The following is a 16,787-nucleotide window of genomic DNA, read 5'->3' on the forward strand; positions in this document are numbered from 1 at the left end:
ATATTTAATAAATTAGAAAAATTAACATAATTAGCTAATTAAGTCATTGCAAAACAAAAAAAATTGCCTGTAGTGCGCAAGGAGGCTGGCAGTTGAATGCAATTGGCTTCACTGACCTACCTCAAATGTATTATTTTGTATCCCTTGGTTCAAGTTAGCTGGGACACCCGGTATATATTGTAAGGTAACGCGAAGGTCGGACTTGGGGGATCAGGTTTTATCGCAGACCAAGCCTTGGTCGCACACTGCAGCCAACCACACTCCGCGATGACGATTGGTTTCTACAAGAGGGAGGAGGATGAAGATGAAGCAGCACGTTAAGCCGTGTGGAAGATGAAGCGCCACACAGTGCTCACACTATTTCGCCCGCGCAGTTTAAGCGGCCAGCCTGGCCGCAATTAGTCCGCAGGATTGCGCCGAATAAAAGGCTTCATGCGTGAAACGTGGACAACTTCAGTGCCACGGTAACGACAGTCCGGAGGAGGGTAAACAGGGGAGACGCGATAGTTGATCGGGGAGGTTTTTGCAAGAACTGTGTAAGGACCAATGTAACGGTGCTGGAACTTGTCACAATATATATAATATTATGGGGGATGGAGATCCCCGTAGTGTGCAATAAATATGAGGCTTCGAGAGCTTGCTCCAGATTTGCAAAGTTTATACCTTCCTAAGAAATGCACCGGTGTGTCTCAAATGCATTGATTTGTTTTAAAATCGATCCGAAGAGTAAACCAGGGCAAATTCGACGTGTTGCTAGGACTTACATGGAAAAGCTAATAGAAAGACTTCCCCGTAAAGAAGATAAGGTATTCATTTCGTTGCTCCTGTGCCTTGCCTGCGGCACTCACAACAGAAGCAACGCGCGCTTATGACGAAGCGTTTTACACCAAGTCGCGCTTCATTTGTACTCCGTGTCCTGTTTCCTGGAAGGCGCAGGACGAGTAGCATGCTAGATAGAGCCCGCTCAGCCAAACATCGAACGGCGGATCGTCACCGGACGGCGGTAGGAGCGCATCCGCGCTCAACTGTTGAAGAGCGCGGGGCGCGCGGGCGGCCGCCGCGAGGGGCGCCCGAGTTTCGCTCAGCCCATCGCCGAAGAAAGGGGGTCCGGGCCACCTGTCCGCGCCCGCCGCGCCACCTCAGAGCGCCGATCTGACGAAGCACCGCCGCTCACGTGCTTCTGCCCTGCTGCTGCTTGCTGCTGGCTCTGGTGCCGGTGCTCGCCGTGTGGTACAGTGGTCGCTACGGGCTTTTGCCTCGTTCGCGCATATCGCTCGTGCCTACCGCCACGGCCCCAACGAGACCGCGCCACGTCGTGGTGATTGCCGCCTCCTGGGGACGCCGCCGCACGCTGTCGCAGCGCACCGGCTGGCCGAACGCCGCTGACAGCTCCGCGTCTGGGCGCTTCGTCGCGCACGCCGACACGCAGGAGGTAAACAACGTGTAAACGCTTTACTAGCTTACCTCGCACAGTGGCTCCATTCCAAGAGGGTGCTCTTAGCCATTTCGCGATGCACGGAAAATCTACAAAGCACTGAATAAGTCGTCGAGAATCAGCCTCTAGCGCATGCTACACAAGAATAGTTTTTATGCACATTTACTGTATTTTTCGTTGGTGCTGTACAGAAAGCTACTGGTGGCCCATAGCTTCGAGCCCGAAAAAGCGTGTTTTACAGAACAGAGACGCATTATTTCGTGTTCTTGAGTGAATTCTAAAGCACAGTGAACGCGCCTTAGATAGACGCGCACTTCGTTTTATTGCCTCAAAAATATTTGTGAGTGTACCATGAGACCACTCAGTGTTCAACTGCGCACTCTGCATGTCTTTGGAATCTGCAAACACACTGTAGGAAACAATAGTCATAAATGAGCATGGACTGTTATTGACCGTTTCCGATCTTAGTTGAAATATTTTTAAAAGAAAACGCAGCCTAAATACACGGAATCGCAAGCACTGAACTTTCATTTTTTTGTCGGCAAGCCTCAGTCTTGAGGCATGATAATTAGGCTGAAGTAAAAATCACAAGATAACGTTAAATATATTTTTAGTTTCTCTATTTATCTGCTCTTTTACAACTGAAACTTTATTTCACAAGAAACAAGCTGCAGGTTTGAATGAGTCGCGTGGAAAAAAGAAAAAGTGGCTCAAATTAGACAAATTAGCCTGAACGCTGATTATGCGTGTCAGAAGTACACATGCTGCATAGATTCCCGGTATATGCGGACTAATGACATGTAGTCTCGAACCATAACCACCATAACCGACTAATTAGGCGTCACACAAGTTACTGCGTCTCTAAACCGGGTTTGCAGCAGTTAAAGATGAAATCTGCGACTAAATTGCTGCGGCAGAATCTAAAGCATGTGGCTTACCTTTGCAAACTTTTTCCCGATAGGTACCTGTAAAACTTAGTCTCGATCTGACTTCTGACCAGTTTGCGAACTGCCGCTTAAAATCCCTGGACCCTGACCTCAAGCTCCGGCGTCCACCTGGCCTACCCCGATGTGAAGAAACTTTGCTGTGCCGCCTGTGGGTTGGTGTAGCATTTACAAACTCTTATTCTTTTGTGATAGGCATGGCAAATAGCCCTGCATGTACAAACTGCGGGTGCGACGAGACTATAAGCCACATTCTTTGTGAGTGCCCCTTATACAGCGAGGAAAGACAGTGTCTATGCCGTGCGCTGGAGCGTCTAGATGGACGCCCACTAACTGAAATTAAGGTCCTAGGTTAAGGTCCACGGCGTTCGTCTGCGGTGAAGGCCTCCCAGGCACTGATCCGCTTTATGAAAAGCACAGGACTGATCGAAAGGCAGTAATTTTTTGTGTTACGTGATATGACTGTGGTGTGACTGTACTGTCATCACCCATCCCTCTCTCACCCACAACTTTTATACCCATCTACCCCTCTCCCCCAGTGCAGGGTAGCAAACCAGTTCCTTTACCGGTTAACCTCCCTGCCTTTCCTCCTCCTAGTCTAGACCTGCTTTATTGTTTATAATAATTTAATAGGTTAGCTATCACGCCTCATTTGAATAGCTGAACAACCATGAAATGTCTTCCCGTCTTGTCACTAGTTCATGAACTTGATGAATTGATTTATATGAGGCTTCGAAGCAGCGAATCCTCGGTAGGCACAATGTAACCACGGTCGGTTCAAAATTCATCATTAATCTCTCTCTCAAATTATCTGCTTTGCTTTAGTACTGGATCTACTTTGTATTTGCAAGTTCTATGTACACAGCCTTACGGAACATGCATTAGCTAGTCACAAACGCCTTGCCTCTCGTCGCCCCGCATCTTATCTTGCTGTCAGCTATGAGCAAGTGATATGGCGCTTATAAAAACAACTGCTGTCACTTCTCTTTTTACCTGACACAGTACACTCCATACGAGGATCAAACAAGCAAGGGAACTAAAATGAAAGGCGGGCACAGTTTGAATATTGATTAACCGACTGAGATTACAACTGTCCAAGGAAACTAGACGCTTGCCAATGTCCCTAAATATGCATTTACTTTTAAAGTTGGTTTCTTTGGGTATTTTGAATATTTATGAACGTACGTAGCCTCATGTATGCAAAGTGTCTTGAGCCTAAGTTAGGCTCATAGCTCGCCGCCAAACTTCCTTTTGAAATAGAGATCAAGAAAAAAAAAATAAGATCGCTTTATTCTGTACTTCATGCGGTTTCGTACCAGTGCAGCAGTTTCGTTAGTACACGCGCACAGATGCTTCAAGTTACCCGTACGCAAACTTTACGCACAGACATTGGTGTTCTTTGCATAGAACTCTTTCGCAGTGATTAAAATGCAGTTCTAAAGAACTAAAGAAGGTCCAATTTAAGTGTTGCTTAAAAAATAAAATACACATTATGCACAGTAACAACGGTAAGTTACACTTCGTGACACAGAAAGAATGGACTTTCAACCTAACCGGCGTGGCTAAGAACTAGCCTCATACCAAAGCAGTGGAGCCTTTATTGCTGCTCTTGAGCCCGTGCATGGAAAATCCTCAGAGTTAACAAAACTTGCTCTTCACAAACCGTGGCTGGAAAGCAAAAATGAAAGCTTTACTTGAGTAATGCCGAGTTTTTCCGACTCTGAGGACGTACGAATTTGGAAGAAAACAAGTTAGGCTTTTAGCAGTAAAACGGAGAAGCTGAAGTCAGAACGGTGATGTTTCCTTGCTTCGTGGTTTCCTTGCAGCAGGTCCTAGTTAGCGCTTATATGAAGAAAGCAAAACAAAAATATAAAGGCGCACCTTTGTTCGAAGTTCCTGGTGAGGTTTATAAAGAAAAGAAAGTGCAGGAGGAGATACAGTAGGAAAATCCTTGAGTGAACCCAAGACCCCACATGGTCCCAAAATAATAGATATTTGCTTTAGTCGTGAACAAACTTTTCCAGCAGCTTTTCCTTCTGCCTATGTACATAAACTTCGGACGGTCCATATTCTTGCAATCGCTATCACACATGTGCCCTTGACAGAAAGCAATAAGTCTCGTCTTAGCAACATCCTTCACATCTATTCTACATACTTCGTTATGCACTTAGTGCAGAGACACGGGAGACTGATGAATCTCGCACGCACGCACGCCAGACCACGACCGAGGTCATAGACCGTTTGTCATCATACACTTGCATCCAGTCCCTGCAACCAGTTAGGCAGTGATAGGTCTTTATTTTAAGAGTTGTCCGGACAATACGGTTTGCAATCTGGCGTGGGTCACCTCAGTCATTCGGAGATCCGTATATTATCAGCGGAATTTTGAGTTGATGCGAGAAGCTTTTAACCAGCCGCACTCTGCCTTCCACTACGATGCTATTGCAATGTCACCCAACGTCTGCTTTTAAGTATATTGAGCTTGACATACAGCCAAAGAAATTGCAGTCAGGAATATTTAGCGATCAATAAATTGGTCTTGAAAAGCGAGATATCCCCTTCAATGAGTAACTCACATGTAGACCATGCGCCGACGTTGTCATTTTCACGACTCGACGATCTCGCGATCTGAATCTGGGGCCTACAATGGTAGGACTCGTCTAAGGTTATTATACAATTCTATTGCGCGGCGTGATCGAATTATCGGTTGATTGATTGTTTGAAAGGCTTTCTTTCGACCATTGCGCTACACTGGGACCTCTTCTTAGTAAAAAACAAAATAACAAAGCAAAATCAAGTGCGCACGGAACGCGCCGCATTTTCCGGCCCAGTGCTGCCGGTGACAGGAAGGGCGCTTTTTATTTACTACCGGGAGGCTCGAAGCCAGCGTAGACGAGTAGAATTCGTGCTAACCGTCATCGTGGAAACACGGAGGTGCAGCGCACGACGAAGGCCCTGCAGCAGTCACTGCGGCGTGGACGACCTCACAAAAAAAAAAGGACCAACTTTCGGAACTGCAATTTCGGACGACGATGGTTCTAGTAGGGCAGCTGAAGAGGTTCTAGAATTGGACAAGCTTAAAGAGAAGAAATGTATATTGCCGATGTAATCGCCGAAGGGAATTGCCGATGTAATCGACAATTCAGTTAGGTGATTGCACGTGTAAGGGCAAAAACCAACGCCACCGAATATATAGCTCGCGAAACCTCTTTGGTAACATCGGACGGCTTACGACAGCGTACGCGAAGCAATCGGAAATTAAGAAATCAGCAACAAGACGTCATTACGAGTTTCTCTTCACTGCCCGAAAAGAAGGCATAATGTTTGATCTGTGATTATTCTGAAATGGTAGCGTAAAAGCAATTTGTGGGCTTAATCTACAAACTTCGCACATTCGAATCGTTGTATATCGTCCAAATGTCAAGAGCAGCTTCAGTTTCCCTTAATGCTTCGCATTCAAGATTTGAACACGTTTACATTCTCTAGACACATTTGTTTACATCGCGCGTTCACTACGTCCAGTTTCGTTCCATTTGAACCAAGGAGCCTTTTTGGCCTACAGGTACCGTTCCCACTTCGCAATACGAGTGTTTTGGGTTCGATTCCCGCCCAACCCATAAACCTTGTTTTCATTTCAGCTCAATTGATTTTCTTTTATCACAGGAATATCTCCGAGATATTTAAAGCCGGTTGGAATATTTCTCACATGTTCCTGAGGTTACGCACCCAAGTTTATGTTCTTATTTTCCCTCGCTGTAGCCGGACCTACGGGCAAATATAGGTGAAAATGTTGCCGTTAATTCATTCTTGCTTTTGAAAATAACGAGGCACGATCTCCTTACATATTTATCAAATTCTTGGCAATGTCATTTCGGAATTTAAAATATCTGAACTCGAGTGCTAGAAATTAGCATTGCCGGGTATAACGAAGTGTTCGATGAAAGTTGATATGATCGAGATGAGTGAATCACGGTCACTGGCCAAGAAGATAATGAATCGACGTCCATGCCACTGACTCCCTTTTCATTGATTGCGACTGGGTACATAAATAGCGGCGTTCTCTCTGTGAAATGTAGTCCGTACCTGGTTACTAAACTCCGTTTCAGCAAAGAAGTTGCCCAGTGAATGCGACTGACTCAATTAAAAAGAATGGTTTGTGTGGGAAAACAGGCAAACTCAGCGTCGCTGACCCATAACCTTTTCTGACCGCGTTGTTTATGTCGCCTCTCTGACTGCCTAATCTCTTTCGCTTCATGACAACCACGTGGCCTCACTTGGGTTATTCAAACAAGTCCAGTATAGCGGCTCCAAATCGCGCGTCTCCCTCTCACACGGCTCTTTCATGTTCGCCAGGCAAGAGAGAGTGAGGGAGCCTATGACTGCACCAGTGACCATGACATCTTGCAGTGTTCTGGCACTAAAAATACCACCGGACTGGATTCTAACCACTCGGGTTTAATACCGAGCGTTTTAACCACTGAGCCTCCGCGGCGCGTGCTCTCGCTCGTTTCTGCCAGGTTTAGTTAGGGTTAAACGTCCGTCATTTGAGGCGGTGGCTCCCAGATGGCGCCAAGTGGCCTCATCATCTCCGCGATCAAGCGCGCCTTTCGCGAGGCCACGCTTTCATTCATTCATTCATTCATTCATTCATTCATTCATTCATTCATTCATTCATTCATTCATTCATTCATTCATAAATCTTTTTTGTAAGGATGACTTGACGCTTAAAATGGAATGGGGTGGGTTAGGTGCAGTTGAGGGCGCCAGACTCCGACATGAAGTCTAGCAGGGGACTAAGCTTATACGCTTGGCGTTGGTACTGGGGGCCGCCCAGTCTTCGCATGTCGGAATGTGGTGGGCAGATGTATAGCGGGCGCGGAGGCTCGCGGTGCCAGGACAGGTCCAGATCAAGGGCTGCAGTTCAACAGTCAGCAGGACAATTGGTGCAGGCTATCCTCGTTCGGCGCCATTGTCTAAATCCTTAGCCGGTGAAGCATGCACACCGGACGTGTGTACGCTTCACCGGCTTGCACCTTGCGAGTGAGAATTTGGGCAGGGCGAGAAAGGCCGGATTGTATCTGTGGAGTAATGTCAGGGTCAAGATCCCGCAACAAACCCCTCCGCTCATGTTTAAGTCGTGGGATGAGTCCAGTATGTTAAGGGAGATATAGGAGAGCAGTAAGGTTGGTCTGAGTTGGACGGACTCACATCAAGGCTATGTCTGCGGTTTTCCTCTAGCTGTGCGTCAGCGGCCTCGTGGGCAGTCCTGTTCCCGGCCCCTTGTGCATGATGTCCAGGTGTCCAGTAAATTTGTACGGAAACTTGCGAGGTCGCTTGCAGTGGCAGTGCTTTTTGGTGCGTTGTTGCACTGAGGTCTACGGTGTTGCACTGAGATGACTGAGCCTCAAGGCAAACACGTGCGGTTCGTGAAATGTTGCACCGTGTGATCCGTATCGATTTAAACTTTATAGGTTCGATTACTCAGGAAGGATTTCACAAAGTTGACGACACGTGCACGCTCGGTCCTGGCGCGCGACGAGGATGCTGTACTATTTTGTCCGCGAACTTTTTTGCAAGAAATGCGATTCGCAGTGGGAAGCATTCACACGGTATTAATCCTCGAACCAGTGTGAACCATAATAGGGCCGTTCACCTCTCGGTGGAAGATCGCGGAACCCCGGAACAGCGCGAATAACGTTACTTGCGTAAGAGAAAAACGATCGGTTTGTTTACTGCTACGGGTGGCATGAGGAGGAGGGGTGTAGAGAGATATCCATATTTCTTGCACTACCCTGTAGTATAGAGAGCCGGTGTCACCTATACACGCTTTCACAACATCAAATATGTTCTTGTAGGACAGCGATTAAGTGTCTTGGCTTGGCTTTACATTACCCTTATCTCGGCTTGCCTTTTGTTGCCTTCGCTCTTGCGTAATCCGTTACTGCGATTAACCAGAGCGCGAGTACAGATCAGATGCAGATAATGCACGCATGTCGAGCGCTCTTTCAACCCTGGGTTGCCCAACTCTATCGTTCACAGCGCTTCTCTGCTTTATATAAAGTGCTTTGCAGAGAAAGGCGCCTGATATAGTTCGTCGAGCTGACACCGAGCAATGTACCGTCTTTGCCAAAAGTAACCAGGCTGCGGAGTCTACTTGTTAGCTGTGTAATGAAGCCTTTAGGGTACCCTTAAAGGCCGACATGGTCCTAAAAGCTAAGTATGAAGGCTGTTCTTACTAATGAACTGAATAAAGTTTGACAGGTGCCGTGAAGGCACTTTTACAAGACCGAGAAAAAAACCGTCCAGCCTGGTTACTTTTGGCAAAGACGGTACATGGCCGGCAAGTACTCCCAATAAGGTAGCTGACACCACAGAGGATAAACATTACGAGAAATTAGTGAGGTGCGCTTTCTTAAACCACTTAATTACAAAATGTTTTGTTTCTTTTCCCGTTTCATGTCTTATCTTGTATCATTTTGCCCTGGTTGTATCTCTCGCCGTGTTAGCGAACGTCATGTAGCACTGTGAACAGGTATACAAATAGGTATTTCTTTCGGAGAGAAGAAACTATTTGGTCAAATTTTCTGAATTCATAATCCTTGTGAACAATTAATATTTTCGGACGAAATCAACGGTGCGTGATCTGTTTTTTAACGTGCGTACATCGAACGTGTCCAATTTTGAGCGGAATTGTCGCTGCTGTCTCATTATCTGCCAATTCTTCTCATTTGTCTATCTCAGTTTATGCTTCAGAAACTGATAACAGCCGCGCATGCGTTACTTTCCAGCATCATTCCTACTCCGTGCGTGAGCGCCGTTTCCGACATGCACGTTCATCGAGTAAGGCTGAGCGCGGAATTTCAAATCGACGTAAGCGATAACCTTTCATGCTTGGCGGTGGACAGTCACACAGCACTCCCCAGTCCCCTGTTCTTGGATTATCCTCGCTATTTTTTTTTTATAGACTTCCACTTTTCGAGGCCCTTTTTGGAGCACGGATGAGGGACATGATATAAATTCCTTCAGCGGTATAAGTGGACGACGAATTTCGGACTCACTAAAGTCCTCTGTTGAGCCCATCATGCGACAGGTCCTTTTTTGCAATTCTAGCAATACATAAAGAAACCGAATACGGTTGCAACGTGGTTCATGTGGTTCGAAACAGCGCAAGATCTACTGAATAGAGACTAAAAAAAAGTTAGTGTCTTACAACCGAAGCACTTGGTTCCCGTCCGCCAAAGTACGTCGTCGTGGTCATGAATATTTAATTATGCTAATCCTTTTATACGACTCTCCTCCGGGACCGCGAGCGCTGGAAGACCTCGCGCGGACTGCGCTTGTGCGCACCGTATAAAACACTTGACGGCTACATTTAAATCCTCAGCTGTAACATCCCATTCGCGCCACCAATGCAAATTTCTGTAGCACACAATGGCGCGCGCTTCGCACTGCTGCCTTCGTCTTCCACCGGTGATACACTCGGCTTGGCATTCTTCGCTCTCCGGAACGACAAGTGCGGCATTTTCGTGTCTGCTCTTCCGAGAGATCAGCGCGATCCTGCGTATTATGACCCGGACTCAAAGCGCGCAGGTCGGAATCGCGGGTCGGAATCCACTGAGCGCCTACAGCCATCGCAGGTTTCCGCATGAGCGGCTCCGGAATACTGTATTCGTAAATTACACTGCAGGTGAACTCTGTCTTGGCTTTTCCTCTTCGCGCTGTGCATTCTAATTAGAGCTGGACTTTGATACCGTTTCAACATACTGCTGCTTAACTGGAATTTCCTGGAATGATTTGGGTTCGATATTTGCAAATGAAATGTTTGTCGGAGCAAACTAGCCTTTCGCAGAAATAACACTTAAACTATCACCTACCTTCGTACTACTCAACGAGCTTGACTTCGCTTCTTTTCATTCAAACAAAGACACAGTATTGCTGAAGCCAAAAGTAAACCAACAAACAGGCTTAGTATTGGTAAGCATTGGGGGCGTTGCTACGTCAACCAACCCAAGACGTGTTGGCTCATGTTTTGAATACAGTTAGAACAAACTGCTATTTCAAGCGCGCAAAGTAGTGACAACCAGTAATCTGATTTTATAAGGGAGTGTAAGTGCTCGTTTGAGTAGAAACCTTGCGCTGACCTTCGTACTATTTAGATTGTGTTTGCCTCACGTGGATCGTGGCTTCACGTGTCAAGCTTTGAGCACTTAATAAATAATCACACGATAAATGCCGGATGACAGTCAGGGTGATTCGATGTCACAGTTACGTGAACAGTTGAAAAGTTTCGCTGGCTGCCGCGTTAGGCCCTGCCATTGTTGCAACACTGCAACTGACTCGCGAAAACGCCAGCCGCTGTGCTTCGGATGTCGTTGTCTTGATTTACTTCCATGCTTGCGCTAGTCAATCAAAAACAAGAACAAATGGGCACCTGCACGTGCAAGCTACGTGTAGCTGCTTTACTGACATCAAGAAAAAAAAAAAGAAAAGAAGGGAATGTTTGTAAGCGCCATCTCACAAGCATGCACAAATCATATGGAACGGCGGGAGATGAACCAGCAACCAACTAAAAATTTTAGTTGTGTGCTCTGACTTGGTCCCAATATCTGATGCTGTCACATTATCAACCGGTAATGGTAATTGCGGGACAATGAGCTTTGATATAACACGGCAGATACTGCCAATTAGGAAGTATTGTTGCCATAGATGACATTCTTGCACTCACAGCGCCGTGACACGTTTTATAAATGTTTTTTATGCTTTCTCTAGGATTGAACAGTTATGAACGAGGAGTAAATAGGACGCTTAAGGTTCCCAATCATTCCTCAAATATTATCATCCTTGATTGTAGATTTGGATAGTTTGTTTACCTCTCCGAAAGCTTTCCCAGCTATTTCTAGGCTCTGTTGCTCATTTTGCTTCGTTGTCGATGATTCCCAATCATACATGTTTACTCTCAACCAGTGTTTACCGCACCCCTACCCATGCAGTTGGCGCACTGGAGTAATTAGAGTACTCCATATTGTTCAGGCCTCGATTCAAGGAGTACGAGAAAGGAAAGCAATATCACGTACAGTTTGCGTCTTGCATATTTGCTGTAACTATTGGAAAAAACCTGTGTTTGTCTTCAAAATTAGAGCGTTGTCTGTCCGCAAGGAGCCACCTGGCGAGTAATAATTGGGCTTTGTCGACACATGCCGCTTTAGATAAGCGAGTAACGTTGAACGCAGAATATTGATTTTTTTTTTACCTTAAACTATTTGTAATAAAATTTATAGCGTTTACTTTACATGCTGCGTCTCAGCCTCAAGCCAGTCGATGGCTGAAATAGTGAAATAGAGGCAGCTTATAAAGTTCGCGACGAGCACGGTGCTTTGTACTCATCCGTGCGTGCAAATCCACGAAACAGTGCTCATGTTAATCCATAAAGTTCCGAAAGTCAGCGTCCTTTCTTCTTAACACATGAAACGGGGGTTCAAATTAAGCGCGTCTTTTCTAGCGAGCTGACCGCGCACACCAACGAGACAAACTTGGGCCTCTTTTTTTAGAATGCGGATGCTCGCATTCGAAAGTGCAGCGCATGAATTAGGAACACGTGAAGTGTAAGAAATATTGAAGTGTTTAAAGCAATAGATGGCGCATTTTAATGCGCAGATCTCAGAAGTCAGAAGTTAGAAGAAGCAGAAGTTATGAAGACTTAATGGCGGACGAGAATTCCGTGGTCCCCTAAGGATACGCTGGGCGAGTGAGCCGTTTCGATGTTTGTGCGAATAAAAGAGCGTTAAAGCAAGGTATTCTAGCCTCCTCGTCACGTTATCTCGGAGAGCCGGGCGCGCACGCGGCCATCACAGCTGCTCGTGAAGTTGCGTGTGCCTTGTGATAAAGCGTCGGCCACCTTTCAGCGGCACCCGAGACTGCCTGCCACCAACAAACAAATACCGTGCCGGTCGCTCACATAAGTGGAGGCTCGCGTGCGCTTCCGCATCAATTATGCACGACTGACGCGCGTGCTCAGCCTGGAGACGCAGCCTATCGGCATTTCTTCATCCGACCTCAGCGCATCCCGGTCCGGGACGGCTGCTGGGGGAGACGCGCCCACTTTGTCTCTGGCAAAGCGCTGCGGCTACTTGCCGCGCGCCAGCCACGGGCAGAAGTTTGTCTTGCCGCGGTCAAGTCTGGCGGTATATTACGGCATCGACAGACGTCAACCGAGGCAGGCTCATATTTCGTGCCCTGCGCCTCACTGATAAGCTAATAATGTTTGTTGCTCAGCTGTTCGGGTCTTATTCGGTGCCATAAGAAAGAGAAGCTATGAGCGATAGGACACGAAGGGCGCTCGTCCGCTCCGCCTTCTCTGATGGAGTCCTCTAGGCAGCAATACATAGACGCTTACAAAATATCATGGCAGCGCAGTCGGTACCCTCGCATATAACGCAGAGTATGTAGAAGTTAGTGGAGCTATTCGATCAAGTATAACGTGTGAACTGAACTGTGTTTGTGGATGCTACGATATGCGGTTCGCTGTGGATAAGAAATAACTTTAAGCCTTGCTGCTTGTCCATCCCAGTAGGCCTAACCGTTTAGCAATCAATGCACGGCTTTTTAAATAGAGCTTTTACTTGTTGTATTGGTGCGATTCGCTTTCAAGTGCAATGTGCTGGGAGGTGTCATGGACTGGTATACCGGTGGCTTTTTTTTTTTTCTTTAGTGGGTCCGGAATATTTAAAACGGTTAATTGACTTTAGATCAATTTCAGGCCTATGGCTACATTAGAGGCTACGGCGGTCACCGGGTAAGACGCAGAAGGCTTCAGTTTATATTTTTATGAACCAAAAACTTTAATTACTTTTTAATGTTTTCTTTTAGCAGAATGTTCTATTTGCAGAATTGGAGCGCGTCCTTCAAATAGTATAGCCGCGAGAAAAAAAAAATTCCTTAGGCAAAAATTGTAGCTGGCGTTGCAAGGCCCACACATGCGACCGTTATAGCCGGGTTAAGCGAATAACGGTGCCAGGGGCGCGTGAGGCGTAGATCGCACAGCCAATGCGCACTTTGGGGCCGGACTGCAAGGTACCGACGCGCCGGCTATCAGCGAGGCCGCGGTGTAAAACTAAATGGACAGCGAACCGCCGACTGCCCGTCTCGCTCGCAGGGGACGAAGGTCAGCAGAGGGACGAAATCTCAGTGAAGCGATCTGTACGTCACAGCCGCTGTGCTAGCGTGTGAAACTGCCTATCACGGTAACACTTGAGGGCCATATAACACGCGCTACAGTTGTTAGTTTTTTTTTCCTTTAGAAAAATCTTTTTTCCCCAGCTATACTACTACTTAGAGGACTAGCTCCCATTCTGAAAATACAGCACACACCCTAAAATAAAAATTAAAATGATATTTAACGCATTTAGTCAATTATTGAACTATATAGCCCCACCGATAAGAGAAATATGAAGCCAGTTTGTCTTAAAATTGTCGACCTTTTAAAAGAAAAAAAAAAAAGAAACGCCAGCAAATGAAACATACATCGTCACCAATCATAAAAGCGATGCCTTAAAGGGAAAGATAGGAACACTAAAGTATTCAAAAAGGAAAGAGTATTAGGGACAGGAGCATTTGACTCAGAACACATCCGTCTCGGCCGCACCGAACGCAAAGGCGCAGTCGCAGCTTTATTTAGCAACACTGCATCGGTCTCAGTACCAGCACGGAATGTCGTAGAAGGCGAGCCTGCCATTTTCTAACTAGTGGCCATGACTGAAGCATTCTGCACAGTTGGCAAACTACAGCATGTGACCGACGTTCTTAAGCTGATCACTAATGTCAGCCGCCAGTTCTATAGCCAAAGGACGGCCTGTCATGTTTAGCCCTGGCTTACGGACTGCCTGGGAACCTGCCTCGGACTAGCTGAGGGGAGACACGACTTTTATTGCGATGTTTTCTGATTTCATGACGTCATTGCCGTTCTCGTTTGCACCGCTGAGCGCTGACAGTCTGCCGCATTTCTTGGTCAGCATGGAATGACGTAACGTATGACAACGCTGCAGCATGTCTTCTCAACACGAAGCGCAATGCTCCTGGGGGTCTTATAATACGAATACGAATACCTCTAACTTCCTCTCCCACCCTCTCGCCACATCTTTTCGCTAGCATGCGATCCATCTTCTGCGAGCTACCCACTTGTGAGAGCTAGTTATATCATCTGAACTGTGATACACCTAAACCCTAACTTTCTGCTACACGTCCTCCACCCAGTTATTTACACGAGTGATATGTGCAGTGTATGTCAAGTGGGTCCGGCGTACCAATGGCACATCATGTGGGACTGTGCCAGATTCCCGACCGAAGCTGCATTCAGGACATACCCGCCGGAACTTCAAAGTGCTGTGCAGAATACAGACAAGGACACTCAACTATGGGCCGTCCAGCAGGCCCGGGGTGCGCTCGAAAAGCACAAGCCTCACAACCCACCACAAACGGGCCAAATGAGGTAGTGCAGAGTAGGGCTTAACCCCGGGTAGACGCTTGGCCAGCGTCACGACGCTTTAGCCCGTCGTTTGCCGGCTCCCTAATAAAGTTCGTACATACATACATACATACATACATACATACATACATACATACATACATACATACATACATACATACATACATACATACATACATACATACATACATACATACATGCATACATGCATACATGCATACATGCATACATACATACATACATACATACATACATACATACATACATACATACATACATACATACATAGGAGCTTTAAAGAAGTCTTCACAAATTACATATTGCCTTATTCTGTGCCGTATTTGTTTTCTTATTCCATGGAAAAACTGTATGCATGTCCAAACGCTGCTTAATTGTGTTGTTGGTGTTTTAAATACTGCATATTTAGTTTAGCATATGTATTTGTACATCGTTTCAATCCATCACTTTCATCTGCCGACCAGTGTATGGGTGACAGGGTCCTCGACAGGCAAACTGTATCTTCATATAGCCCTGTTACCCTGTCTAAAGCAATGTTCCAAATTAATAAAATAAATAAAATCTCGCTTGTTTAAACAAACCTGTTCTACCGCTACTACATACTCTGAACCTTCGCGCTGCGGACTTGACACTGCCGTTTGGCTCTTTTTTTTTTTTCTTTTTTAGGCGAACCGTCTGTCAGGCTAATCCCTGAAAAGCGGCGCAGTGTAAGGGATATAGGTGCTCAACTTGAAACGAGTATTGTAGTATGATTGCTTTCCGACAACGTTTTTACTTACATGCCAATAAAACATCTGATGTGGATTTACTAAAGACCCTTAACTTTTCATGTGCCAAAGCTGAGGGAGCGGTTTTTCTGGGCTTGCTGGGCTTGCTCTGATTACATGATACTAGTTGCTATTTTCGCGATCTCGCCTCTTGCAATACGTCCACGACGGTCGCGTTGATGACACTCACTTTGGCCTGGCGATTGACTCGAGCCTGTAAAAGCGAGGACTCGTGCCAACCTTGATCACCATCGTGACCGATGTGGACATATCGCAAAAAGCAAGATCTAGAGACTACCGCTTCAAAGTTCGGTAAAGGATCATTTGTGGCAAGACCATCTAATTATTACCGTCAGGAAAAATATATTCTATGGCCCTTTAGAGCATGTGGATGTCTCAGTGAGGAAAGACAGTATCTATGCCGTGCGCTGGAGCATCTAGATGGGCGCCCATTGACTGAAATTAAGATTTTAGGTCCCTGGCCACGGCGATCGTCTGTGGTGAAGGCCTCCCAGGCACTCCTCCGCTTTATGAAAAGCACAGGCCTAATAGAAAGACTATGATTTTGCTTTTATGTTACATGATATTGTAGCATGCGTTGACGACAAAGAAGCGCAGAAGTGTGAGAGGAAGAAGTGTGCTAACCTCGAGCCTGAACTCTGACGCTGTTCGTAGAACCTTTGCCACGCTTTGGACCTCGGACGCAACTGTAAAGGTCGCCGTTTACGCGACATCTGGTGGAGGTGCCGGGTACGATTTTCATGAGCTGGACGCCCCCTACAAGCCCAGGACGCACCCCTAAGGTGGAGACCCCAGTACACCAGAGCAGCCGCCGACTGCAAGGTCTGCCTCCCGAGTGTGGTCCTCTCCCTGACCACAGACCAACAAGGAGCGTTTCTCTCAGCGCGATGAATCCCCCGGTATTGACAACTCCTGTCCTGCTCAACCACCAGCGGGATCCACCACATTTCCACGGCCTGCCACATGAGGATGCTGAAGACTGGCTGGAGCAGTTCGACCGGGTGGCTGCCTTCAACGCCTGGAACGCTGACTCGAAGCTTCGCCATGTCTACTTCGCACTGGAGGATTCTGCGCGGACATGGTTCGAAAATCAAGAAGCCGGACTCCGAACGTGGGATACA

The 16,787-nt window shown here is 46.7% G+C and overlaps 1 protein-coding gene across 3 annotated transcripts in view; it reads left to right on the plus strand.

Annotated features, from left to right (window-relative positions):
* Positions 1 to 1,140: 1,140 nt before the first annotated feature.
* bru3 (CUGBP Elav-like family member bruno 3) overlaps positions 1,141 to 16,787 on the plus strand; it is a 609,833-nt gene continuing 594,186 nt past the window's right edge. The window contains exons 1-2 of one of the 3 annotated variants that reach the window (XM_084606110.1): positions 1,141 to 1,432; positions 2,397 to 2,534. The gene's annotated coding sequence lies outside the window, so the exon portion shown is untranslated. The remainder of the gene's footprint in view (positions 1,433 to 2,396; positions 2,535 to 16,787) is intronic. The other 2 variants (XM_084606111.1, XM_084606109.1) reach the window with 2 other exon arrangements.

Source organism: Amblyomma maculatum, chromosome 6 (assembly GCF_055883805.1).
Source record: "Amblyomma maculatum isolate TAMU_Amacu chromosome 6, ASM5588380v1, whole genome shotgun sequence".
Classification (NCBI taxonomy): Eukaryota; Metazoa; Arthropoda; class Arachnida; order Ixodida; family Ixodidae; genus Amblyomma; species Amblyomma maculatum.